The sequence below is a fragment of the Lolium rigidum genome, chromosome 2 (assembly GCF_022539505.1).
Source record: "Lolium rigidum isolate FL_2022 chromosome 2, APGP_CSIRO_Lrig_0.1, whole genome shotgun sequence".
Classification (NCBI taxonomy): domain Eukaryota; kingdom Viridiplantae; phylum Streptophyta; class Magnoliopsida; order Poales; family Poaceae; genus Lolium; species Lolium rigidum.
The window spans coordinates 171,867,416-171,880,863 of NC_061509.1; positions in this window are offsets into that span (position 1 = coordinate 171,867,416).

Below are 13,448 nucleotides of genomic sequence, written 5' to 3' on the forward strand. Positions count from 1 at the left end.
GTTTGGCGAATTTAGACGCCGCATGAGGGAGAGGCAGTCTGTCGCGAAGATGACACCTTGTCCAACCCTTCCCCTTGAGCAAGAGAAACTACTCGACGAAGGGCCCCGGCTTCAGCAAACTCCGGCGACTGAATACCTGTGAACTGTTGCCTGCAAGCCACCGGACAATTTCCCATAATGTTTCAACGGTTTTGCTATGTCTCAGTCAGCTGAGATTTTCTTAAGTCTAAGTCACTTACAAAAAAGTACTTGAGTTGCACTTTTCTGTTAAAAAAGTGCAATTGCACTTTTCTACAGTAAATGTGCAAGCTGGACTGAGTTGTACTTTCTTCGAACTACAGATTCTGTTTCTCAGGTTGACTCGAGGCTAAGAAAATCTCAGTCAACTGAGACATAGGTACACCCATGTTTCAAATGATGACACCTGCTAAGATCGTTGCATCCGAGTTTAACAGGACAGAACCCGACGGCGGTGGAGTCCACATTGGAACTAGATTGAGAGACTCGGGCCTAGTAACCGAGCTTTGCTTGAAAATGTGATTTGATCATGCCCACATAGGTTAGTAATCTTACCACATGTATGAGTAGGGTTTGGCTTATAAGCCGTATGTTACGAGCTTGATTTCGTGCCTCCAAATTATGCCAATTGCCGAAAGCCCAAGAACCCACCGTCTGTGTAGTAGCTTGAAGCTCATCGGATTTCTCGAGGTGCAAGTGTACATGTGGAAGCAGCTAATTCCAAAATGATAGGTATCGCTATGATTTTAATATATTCCAAACCTTCAGGTCTCTCTTAACGGACTCCTTCCATGTCAAGTTTGGTCTACCACGATCCCTCTTAACATTCTCAGCACGCTTTATCCGTCCGCTATGCACTGGCGCTTCCGGAGGCCTCCGTTGGATATGTCCAAACCATCTGAGACGATGTTGGACCAGCTTCTCTTCGATCGGTGCTACCCCAACTCTCTTCCGTATATCGTCATTCCGTACCCGATCCTTTCTTGTGTGGCCACATATCCATCTCAACATGCGCATCTCTGCTACACTTAACTGTTGGATATGTCGTCTCTTCGTTGGCCAACACTCCGCGCCATACAACATCGCATGTCGGATAGCTGTCCTATAAAACCTGCCATTTACTTTTGTGGCACTCTATTGTCACAGAGTACGCCAGAAGCTTGGCGCCACTTTATCCAACCAGCTTTGATTCGGTGGTCCACATCTTCATCGATATCGCCATCCTTCTGCAACATGGACCCCAAATATCGAAAAGTGTCTCTCTCCGGTACCACCTGCCCATCAAGGCTAACCTCTCTCTCCTCGGGCCTAGACGCCTAGTAGAACTGAAACTGCACCTCATGTATTCAGTTTTAGTTCTACTAAGCCTAAAACCTTTCGATTCTAGAGTTCGCCTCCACAACTCTAACTTTCTATTAACCCCCGTTCGGCTATCATCGACTAGCACCACATCATCCGCAAAGAGCATACACCATGGGATATCTCCTTGTATATCCCTTGTGACCTCATCCATCACCAAATCAAAAAGATAAGGGCTCAAAGCTGACCCTTGGTGTAGCCCTATTCTAATTGGAAAGTCATCAGTGTCGCCATCACTTGTTCGAAAACTTGTCACAACATTATCATACATATCCTTGATGAGGGTAATGTACTTTATTGGGACTTTGTGTTTCTCCAAGGCCCACCACATGACATTCCGAGGTATCTTATCATAGGCCTTCTCCAAATCAATGAACACCATATGAAGGTCCTTCTTTTGCTCCATGTATCTCTCCATCGGCTGTCGTACCAAGAAGATGGCTTCCATGGTAAACCTCCCATGCATGAAACCAAATTGGTTTTTGGTCACGCTTGTCAACCTTCTTAAGCGGTGCTCAATGACTCTCTCCCATAGCTTCATAGTATGGCTCATCAGCTTGATTCCACGATAATTAGTACAACTTTGAACATCCCCCTTGTTCTTGAAGATTGGTACTAAAATACTCCGCCTCCATTCTTCGGGCATCTTGTTTGACCGAAAAATGATAATAAAACCTTTGGATTCTAGAGTCATCGGTTGTTTGTGTGAAAAAAATAATAATAAAATAAAAGCGAAAGTGAGCAGAGCGATTGATGATTAAGTATTTGAATATGCAATAAGCGTAAAGAGTTCTTAGTGAGTTGCGGATTCACTACTAGCATTATTGTAAAACATGATTAGGATTTATAATGTCCTTGCAGTATGTATGCGCAGGCGGAATCAGATAAAGGTTCACCACATGTGTGTTGTGTTGTGCACCCCGCGTAACCACCACCGGTCCTCCTGTATTAGCATGTTGCCGGAGCCCAGATTTCACCAGTGATTAAGGATCTCCTCATGTTTACGTATATAATTCTAGGATCAGGTATTCCTTCTTTCACAGTAGTGTTGACTGCCAAAACCCACCGGCGGGCAGCGGCCTTGTCAACACCGCAGAGCCGGGGGGAGCCTAGAGCTGCGGCTGGCTGAGACCCCTCCGAGCGACGGCCCGCAATGCTCTTCTGGTCACACGCGGCGTTGCGAAGTGCAAGGGCGTGCCACCTGACCTATACCTGGTCAGGAAGGTGATGAGATTGCCTCGCTTAGTTTCCCGCAGGGCATACATGTAAACGTTAAATACGAGCCTCGATCGGCTCTCGAGTTATCTCGTGAATCGGCTCAAAGAGCCGATCCACCCATGATCCGTACGGGGTGTACGAATACTTGGTGGTCCCGCTTGATCAAGATGAAGCTAATGAGATCTACGACGATTTAGGGTTTTCACCACATAATCGGATCATCCTACTCCAGGTTGGGCCGATGGCCACGCACGGTGCTCGTAAGCTCGATCCTAAACAAGGCCGTAAAACCAACATGAAGTTGATCCTAGGAACATCCCGTTTAGGACTTGCGAACGCCACCCTACGTGCCACAGATCCTCCCCCCTTTGTAAGGCCAAACTATTGCAGATATTAAACTAATCCTTGTAGAACAAGGAGCAATCGTAACGGATCGGATCTACTAAATAATGATCAAGCGGGGTGCCGCCCCACACCCGAGATAGGCGTGAGGACGGCTAGATATGCAAGGGTTGCACTACGTAAGCATGCTTAAACGAAGAACAATGCTAACCCTAACACATCTAATGATAACTACGTTGCTCGCCATCAAAAGCGCTTCAAGACGAGCAACGCATGAACAACGTGGCTTGTGCTGCCTAGATCGCAAGATGCGATCTAGGCCGCATGTCGCTTACCTGATAGAAACCCTCGAGACGAAGGAGTTGGCGATGCGCCGAGATTGGTTTGTTTTTGGGGTTGAACGTGAGTTGTTGTTTATTCCATAAACCCTAGGTACATATTTATAGTCCAGGGGACTTTCTAATGCGGACGTGCACTAAACCGTGCACGAGATAAGATTCTATCTCTAAACTAAGATACATGATCTAATATGTTACGATACACGGGCAATTAAGCCCAACTTGCGTAAAAAGGCCGATCCACATACTTCTCCTATATATATTTCTTCACAGCCCATCTTCGATCGCGGCCCACCTCTCGACTTGGTCAAATTCCGGTGATAACACATGCTCCCCTCGGTTTTGGAAATGACATTTCCAAAATCATTACGCTTTCTTTCGTCGGGTCACGTCGTGGCAGCAGCGTAACCGCCGCGTAATCCCCATCATGATGCCTTGCCCCTTCCACTTCTCCACGTGGCCGTAAAATTTTCCAATTGGGCAACACCTCCTCGGAAACCGCTCGTGGCATTGAACCTCTCCCATATCCCCTTTATTTAACCGTTCTCAACAGCCTTGCGTCTCCTTCGTCCTTCTCGCATTAGCACCAAAAAACCCTCTCGTGCCGCCATGTCTTCCTCCTCCTCCTCCGAGCTTTCCTACGGGTCCGACTCCTCCCGCGAGACGCCGCCGAGATTCGTGCCCCGAAGACCGGGACGTGGAGAGCCATGCCTCCTCCATTTGGTCCGAGGACGACAAGTCCTTGACCAGCGGGGATGAAGATCTTCGCTCCTTGCCGATGGGGAACTCGGAGCCCAAAAGCGAGGACGACCCGCTCTCCCGGGACGGCTGCCCAACCTCCGAAGAAGAGGGAGAAGAAGACGACGACGACGACTCCTCGAGGGCTACCCGCCAGCCGAAGCGCCTTCGCATGTGGTGGGACGACGACAGCAGCCGACGACGAAGACGGGGACGAAGCCCCCGTGGAGGGCTACGGGAGTAGCGACGAGGAGCCCGTCGGTAGCAAAGTGCCGATGAGAGTTCTGAGGATGACGATGAGGGCAGTGATGGCCCGTAGACTAGGACCTAATTAGTATAGGCCTAGCAGTAGTAGATTGGTCAATAGACCCTCCTTTTGTTCTTCCCTCCTTGAGCAATCGGCTCCCCATTGTAAGAAATCCTCATATTAATGAAGAATTCCCTTAGCTTGATTTTGCCGATTTCTTTCATGCTGAATTTGTCGACCGTTGGCCTAATCCATGCTTAGTGACCGATGGTACCGCATCGGCTTCATGATAATCTGCAAGACAGGCCAATTTAGCCATCCCTTCAAGCTAGCCAGGCTTCGCCGATGACGACGACACATCCGATCCTCGGCAAGCCGGCGACTTGATCTTCGAGCAAGCGATTCTAAAAGAGCCCCGGAACCTGTCTTGGATGCTCAAACCGATGACCTCGTAGCCGATTCCAATTAAATCGGCTCCCTAGGGCAATACCTTTAGGGCGAGCTGCCCCCCGAGCCTTAGTGAAGGCGAACCGACACATGTGCCGATATTAGCCTTAACTCATAATGTAGCCCTGCAGCAGAACCTTCAAGCGTGAGCTGCCGCCCGAGCTCTTCCTTCGGTGGCATTGTTCTTGAAGCGAGGATCCGAGCTCTTACACTTTCCCATTGTGAGCTCGGCCATTAGTGCTCTATGAACCTCCGATCGAATGCTATTCCTCTTGAGTCGATGGCCACGCATCGGCTTTCATGTCTTTAAGTCGATGCCTCGCCGCATCGGCCGTGTTCGAAAATTTTTCGAATTTTCACTTTTTGTTTTTCTTTTTACAGCCGACTCGTGCATCGGCCCCCATATTCCACTACCCATCAACAAAAGATGAGATGCTTCCGTTGTATACCCTCATATTTCCATATACTCGGGCGCCCCCGAGCCGATTCTCGTCAAGAAAATTGATGGTATCGGCTCCGTTGGATAACATGTTGAACCCGTGCAGAGAGGTAGGTGAGGATAATTTTGGCCGATTGCTGGAATCGGCCTCCACGTTGCTTGTTCGTTGAAGGTTTTGTAAGTTCCCTTCGTAAATTTTTTGGGGCCGATCACAAGGATCAGCCTCTCCGGTTTGCCCATTGGTTTGGTCTTGCTACTTGGTCAGCCGGATGAAACCAACCCAACCTCCGACTTGATGCGCCCGCTCGTCGTCCACCTTGTGTGCTCCGTAGAGTCGTGGAGCGCTACGCTCCGTCGGCAAGACGAGTACCATGTTTGTGCCAGCCCGATGTCTCATCATCGGCTTTCCTCTCGTTTAGGGCGCCACTCCATTTTCCGTGGACGACCCTCTTCATCCAGGGTTCGCCGAACCTTTGCGCCAGCATCGGGCCGTGCCTTTCTTAGCGTATGCAGGTACAACCTTTCGGCTTCCTCCAGGCCGCGCAATCGCTGAACCCCGCGCTTCCGGGAACGGCCGAGTCCGTCGGGCACCACCTTGGCCGGTGGTACCCGTCTTCTTCCACTTCTCCCTCGTCTTCTCGAATCTTCAAGATCTGCCCAACGAGGTGACTCAGCCGCATTTGCTTTGTGGTGGGAGAGGCCCTAAGCGCTCGAACACGTACACGTTGGCTGCCTCCTTCTTTTTCTGATTGCATTCTCGGGCAATTGCCGATTGTGGGCAATCGGCTCATTCCCGAATCCCAGCAAGTAGTCCGAAGAAGGGGCAGTCCCAATGCCTCGGCGTTGTCGTCTTGCTCCCTTGATGCTTCCGTGGCATAGCGCTCATGCTCCTCCTCATCGTGATCCCGCCGACGATATCTTCTCGGCTTCTCTAGCCAAACGATTTCCTCTATCACCGTAATAGGGGCGCCGGCGTTGACCATACCGATTAACATATTTGTTGAGGAGGTGATCGCAGAGGGGCCGCCGATATCTTATATTCTTCACCTCTCCCTCTCGTGACATAGCGCTTGCCATCATGACGGAGCCGATCGCATGGAGCGGCCTCATCCGTATCCTTGCCGTGAGAGCAGCCTGCCCTCATCTCCATCTTTGCCGGAGTGGTTTCCGTGCCCTACCATGTTGATGCCGAACGAGGGGCCCGGCTGGCAACCTTCGTGGTAGGTGATTCCTACCATGTTAACGGCGGGGAAGGGTTGGGTGTCGACCTTCATGGCGTACCGGTTGAAAATTAGCCGCCCCTTCTCTATCGCCGCTTGGATGTGCCGACGCCACACCCGGCAATCGTTGGTGGCATGGGAAAGCGAGTTGTGGAATTTGCGAGACGGCTTTCCGTTTAGCTCTTTCGCCGTGGGGAACTTGAGACCTTCAGGAACCGTCAACTCGTTTCTCCTTGAGCAGGAGGTCGAAGATTTGTTCAGCCTTGGTCACGTCAAAATCAAATCCCCCGGGCGGCCCCGGTGGCTTTACCCATTTGCGAGCCACAGGGTTCCTCCCCGAGTCCACTCAGCCCATCGCTATCTCTTGGCCTCCCGCATGCACTTCATCCTCCTCCGTATCGACCATGACTACCGCACGCTTGAACTTGTCTTGGTACAGTCGGGGTGGCGCCGTTCATATGCCGATAGTTTCCGAACCATGTGCGCCGTTGAGGGATAATCTGCTTGGGAGGCCATGTCCTTGAGCCGTGTTGCAAGGCCTCGCTATCGCCAACTCGATCGCTTCCTTTTCAGCTATACGAACCGAATAACATCGGTTCCTAAGATTCCCGAAGCGCTGGATGTATTCTCGTCACCGTTTCCCCGCGCTTCCGACGTAATTGTGCTAGATCGGCAATGCCGCACTCGGAAGCTTCGTATGGTATTGCATATGGAACTGTTCTTCCAATTGCTTCCAAGACTCGGATGGAGTTCGCTGGTAGAGAGGTGTACCATCCAAAAGCCGATCCCGTGAGGGACCGTGAAAAGAGCCTCACGCGTAGCTGATCCGACACCGAAGCCGGTCCTAGTTGAGCCAAATATCGGCCGACGTGCTCGATGGAGCCGGAGCCATCCGATCCACCGAATTTGGAGAAGTCGTGGAGCCGATATTTTGGTGGCAGCGGGATCATCTCGTAATCGTCGTGGTACGGCTTGGAATAGCCGACCGCCCTTCTTTTCGGCATCATGCCGAACCGGTCTCTCGCATGGTACCGATCTGATCCGCCGTGCTGGCCGTAGGAGTTGCACTCGAAGATTCGCCGGGTGGCGTACTTGGCCTCGCCACGTTTGCTTTTCCAGCCTCCGAGCCGCCCGGCAGGAGCCGGGCTCGGGAGTTTCGTCGGTGTGGCGTATTTAGTTAGCCACGTCCCGCTCGTCGCCGACGTTCCTCCCGTCTTCGCCGGAGTCCCCGATGTTGTGGCCTGGTTTGTGAGTGCCCAGCCACCACAATCCGGCACATACATGCATGCGTACCCATGAGGGATCTCCTTAGGCGCCTCCATTAAGAACCGGTAGTCACCGGGGTCGCCACCACCCCGTAGACGAGGAATGCCGGTGTAGTCGGCACTTCAACAGAGTGCTGCCAACGCAAATGGCAGCGGTGGACGGGACCGGAATGGCAATTCTCCTTGATGCGTCCCGAGAGCTGGTCCCGACGGCGAGTACCGGTGGCTCATGATCTCTCGGATCACGCGCGAGCGACACGCTCCAAAGACGTTAACCAAGTTCTCGCAGTGGCGGTGTAGCGAGTGAGCCACCGTGTAGTTGATCTCCCGCCGCTGCACCCTCGGTGCGTTCCTCCGACGGGGAAGAAAGGTCTATCCCATCGAGTGCACCTTCCGGTGAGAACCCCTTCCATCCGATGCCACCGTAACGGGTTCTCTCGAAAAGAGCCGATGAGGTCGGCTTCGAGGGTAGCCTTGATCTCATTGTATTGCTTCTTGAGGTCGTCGTGCATCCTCGTAGGTGACCGGCGTGCCGTCCGCCATCTCGTATGTAGATGGCGATGTGGTTGATGTAGACGATTGTCCCACCGGGCGTGCCGTAATGTGTTGACCGCCAAAACCCACCGGCGGGCAGCGGCCTTGTCAACACCGTAGAGCCGGGGGAGCCTAGAGCCGCGGCTGGCCGAGACCCCTCCGAGCGACGGCCCGCAATGCTCTTCTCCGGTCACACGCGGCGCTGCGAAGTGCAAGGGCGTGCCACCCGACCTATACCTGGTCGTGAAGGTGATGAGATTGCCTCGCTTAGTTTCCCGCAGGCATACATGTAAACGTTAAATACGAGCCTCGATCGGCTCTCAGTTATCCCGTGAATCGGCTCAAAGAGCCGATCCACCCATGATCCGTACGGGGTGTACGAATACTTGGTGGTCCCGCTTGATCAAGATGAAGCTAATGAGATCTACGACGATTTAGGGTTTTCACCACATAATCGGATCATCCTACTCCAGGTTGGGCCGTATGGCCACGCACGGTGCTCGTAAGCCGATCCTAAACAAGGCCGTAAAACCAACATGAAGTTGATCCTAGGAACATCCCGTTTAGGACTTGCGAACGCCACCCTACGTGCCACAGGATCCTCCCCCTTTGTAAGGCCAAACTATTGCAGATATTAAACTAATCCTTGTAGAACAAGGAGCAATCGTAACGGATCAGATCTACTAAATAATGATCAAGCGGGTGCCGCCCCCACACCCGAGATAGGCGTGAGGACGGCTAGATATGCAAGGGTTGCACTACGTAAGCATGCTTAAACGAAGAACAATGCTAACCCTAACACATCTAATGATAACTACGTTGCTCGCCATCAAAAGCGCTTCAAGACGAGCAACGCATGAACAACGTGGCTTAGGCCGCCTAGATCGCAAGATGCGATCTAGGCAGCATGTCGCTTACCTGATAGAAACCCTCGAGACGAAGGAGTTGGCGATGCGCCGAGATTGGTTTGTTTTTGGGGTTGACCAAGTCAGAGGTGGGCCGCGATCGAAGATGGGTGTGAAGAAATATATATAGGAGAAGTATGTGGATCACCGTACCAGCTTGTCTATGGACAGGAGGCCGTATTGCCTTGGGAAATTACGGCCGGATCAAGACGCGTTACGTTTCAGAATGATCTGACAGCTGAAGAGTATGCGGCTTTGATGAGCGACACTATTGAGGACGCAACAGAACTCAGGCTTTGGTCGTTGGAGAGGATTAAGGTGAGGTCTTTATAGCTCCATGGCACGACATGCGGTAGGCCCATAACGCTTCTGATAGCTTCTCGTGCCAATCCCGAGGGTTCTCGTCAATTTTCCTCTTGATCAGCTTGATCAGGCTTTGATTGGACGCCTCGGCCTGTCCGTTAGCTTGAGCATAGTATGGGGATGATCGGATCAGCTTTAATCCCTACGTCATCACGGTAACTTCCTGAATTCTTTAGAAGTGAAGACCGAACCTCCATCGGTCGTGATAGTCTGGGGAATTCCAAACCTATGAATGACGTGTTCTTTCACAAACTTGATCACGTCCTCTGATGTTACTTTTTTCATGGGGACGGCCTCCACCCACTTGGTGAAGTAATCTGTGATAACCAAAATCCATTCATGTTTTTTACCTGATGCCGGATGGATTTTGCCGATCATATCCATGCCCCACCCCCGAAACGGCCAAGGCTTGATGATGGGGTTCATCGCTGACGCTGGCACCATCTGAATTTTTCCAAACATCTGACATGCTTGGCACCCCCTGTAATAATTGAAGCAATCTTCAAGCATAGTGGGCCAATAAAACCCTGATCGCCCGATCAACCACTTCATCTTATGAGCCGACCGATGTGTTCCACAGGCGCCTTCATGCACCTCGTGTAAGAGCCGATTTGACTCGACTCGGTCCTAGGCACTTGAGTAACAATCCTTCTAATGTCCTGTAGAACATTTCGTCTCCTATAAGGACGTACTTCATGGCTCAGTATCTCACCCGTTTAGGTGCCCCCCGAGCCGAATCTTTCAAATAATCGAAGATCTCGGCTCTCCAATCATTCTCGTTCCAGGAATTGTATCCGAACTTCGCTCCGTCGGCTATATCTATGTAGCCTCGACGCCATTTGTGCGAGATTGTTGGCATCGGTATTCCGGGACCTCGGGATCCAATTGAAGTTAATGTACCGGAACCGTGTCATCAACTCACGGCATTCCACCCAATATGGGAACAGCGATTCACTTTCGCAACTATACTCCTCCGTGAGCTGGTTAATTACCAACTTTGAGTCCCCGAAGAGTTCTACAGCCTTCAGCTCCAGCCTTCCAATAATAATTCCATTCCTTTACGTATTGCCTCATATTCTGCTACGTTATTGGTGCAAGGGGTAGATAATCCGATGGAGAAGGAGTATTCTGCCCCCGAGGTGATACGAGTAGAATGCCGATGCCGCATCCACCGTCACAAACCGATCCATCGAAGAACATAGCCCATGCACGAATGGATAGTGCTGCTATATTGGTGCTGATCCGTTCGGCGATGAGATCGGCTAACGCTTGGCCCTTAACTGCCTTCGCAGGCTGGTACCGGAGATCAAATTCTGACAGCAGCAAGCATCCATTTACCGAGTCGGCCTTTCAAAACAGAGGCCGACAACATGTGTTTGACGACGTCTGATTTACAAATGACGATGATCTCCGCCGTCGAAGGATGTGATGGAGCTTGGTGCGGTGAAGAATAAACAAAGGCAGAAGTTTCTCGACCTCGTGGTATCTTGTCTCCGCGTCCAAAGATCCTCCTCGCTGAGGTAGAAAACGACTCTCTCAACACCGTCGTAGAGTTGCACCACTACCGAAGCGATGGACGTATCAGCCTACACGACGGTAGATGTAGAATGGCCTGTCTTGCTGGGGCGGAACTAGCACAGGCGGCGTTGTCAGATATCGCTTAATTTCATCAAACGCCTGTTGCTGTTCTGCCCCCCAGTGAAACTCGTCGTCAGACTTGGTCTTCACCAGTGCCATGAACGGCTCGATTCGTCCTGACAGATTAGAGATGAACCGCCGGACGAAATTGATCTTGCCGATGAGGCGTTGAAGCTCCTTTTTCGTGGTCGGCGGCTGCATGGTACGCACCGCCTCCGACTTTTCAGGCCGATCTCAATTCCTCGTTCATGAACCGAAAACCCGGGAATTGACCAGCCGTCACGCCAAAGGCACACTTCTTCGGGTTCATCCTCAGCCCGAATTGCCGAGTCCGTTCTAGGACGCGCCGTAGATCGTCCAAGTGCCCCTCCATGGATACCGATTTGACCACCACGTCGTCGATATAGATCTCCACCAACTTGCCGATCAGATCATGAAATATATAGTTCATGGCTCGCCGGTACGTTGCACCAGCATTTTTCAACCCGAAGGTCATGACCACATATTCGAACAAGCCTACCGCCCTCGGTACTCGAATGCGGTCTTGTGTATGTCTTCTGGAGCCATGAAAATCTGATTATAACCGGCGTTACCATCCATGAAGCTCAACACCTTGTGGCCAGCCGCGGCGTTTATCAATGTTTCGCCACGGGCATCGGGTATTCGTCCTTTGGGGTAGCCCCGTTAAGATCTCGGAAATCGATGGCCACACGCCATCGGCCGTCTTTCTTCTCCACCGGAACTATACTCGGAGATCCACTCAGCATACCTGCATGGCCCGATGAATCCGGCGGCCAACATTTTCTCAATCTCCTTCTTGACTTCTTCCGGAATCTCGGCCCTCATCCGACGTGCTCGTTGCCGGAACGGCCGAAATCCTTTCTTCGGGGAAGTCGATGCTCAATGATGCTCCCGTCCAAACCAGGCATCTCTCGTATAATCCCATGCAAAGCAATCCGGGTATTCCTTCAACGGGGCTATCATCTCGTCCCCCGAGCTGCGGATCTAACTTCTGGCTGATAAAGGTAGGTCGAGGCTTATCCCCGTGACCGATGTCAACTTCCTCTAGCTCATCAGCTGATGTGAACCCGTACCCCAGCCTTCCCGTCACCCGTAAGGTCGACTCCGCATATCGGGAGAGCGGGCGATACGGATACTGGCGGGCCGATTACTAGCGTCGGCTTCTACCTTGATCATCACCAGGATGTTTTGGCGGTGTCGGGGCCGATCACATGGAGCGGCTTCTTCCTTGTCTTTGCCATAAGAGGAGTTGCCTTCGCCCTTATCTTCATCAAGGGGTGCCCCAGTTCTATCATGTTGATGTTGAATGAATGTCCTGGTTGGCACCTCCGAGGGTGAGTACCGTTAACCCCTGTCAACGGCACGCGCGAGTGAATTACGCATTCCTAGTCTCGCCGATGTGCGCGACAACGGCAAGCGGGGGTGGGGTGACACTTTCCCTTGGTAGGTCCTGAGAGCTGACTCCAACAAAGAGTGCGGATTCTTCATGACCTGCCTGACCATCCGAACGGCGACATGCTCCAAAGTATTCACCGGGCTCTCGGAATGGAGGCGCAACGAGTGAGCCACCATGCCACCAATCTCGTGGCGTACGGCCCCGGTGCGTTCTTCCGACGGGACAGAATAGGTCCACTTCGTCGAGTGCGCCTTCCGGTGAGAAATCCTTCCGCGTGACGCCATGCGGATGGGTCCTGTGATACAAGCCGATGAGGTCGGCTTCGAGGGTAGCCTTGATCTCGTTGTATTGCTTCTTGAGGTCGTCAGGCAGTTCCTCGTAGGTGACTGGCGTGCCGTCCGCCATCTCAGATGTAGATGGCGATGTGGTTGATGTAGACGATTGTCCCACCGGGCGTGCCGAGAATGTGTTGACTGCCAAAACCCACCGGCGGGCAGCGGCCTTGTCAACACCGTAGAGCCGGGGGAGCCTAGAGCTGCGGCTGGCCGAGACCCCTCCGAGCGACGGCCCGCAATGCTCTTCTGGTCACACGCGGCGTTGCGAAGTGCAGGGCGTGCCACCGACCTATACCCGGTCGGGAAGGTGATGAGATTGCCTCGCTTAGTTTCCTGCAGTGGCATACATGTAAACGTTAAATACGAGCCTCGATCGGCTCTCGGGTTATCCTGTGAATCGGCTCAAAGAGCCGATCCACCCATGATCCGTACGGGGTGTACGAATACTTGGTGGTCCTGCTTGATCAAGATGAAGCTAATGAGATCTACGACGATTTAGGGTTTTCACCACATAATCGGATCATCCTACTCCAGGTTGGGCCAGATGGCCACGCACGGTGCTCGTAAGCCGATCCTAAACAAGGCCAAAAAACCAACATGAAGTTAATCCTAGGAACATCCCGTT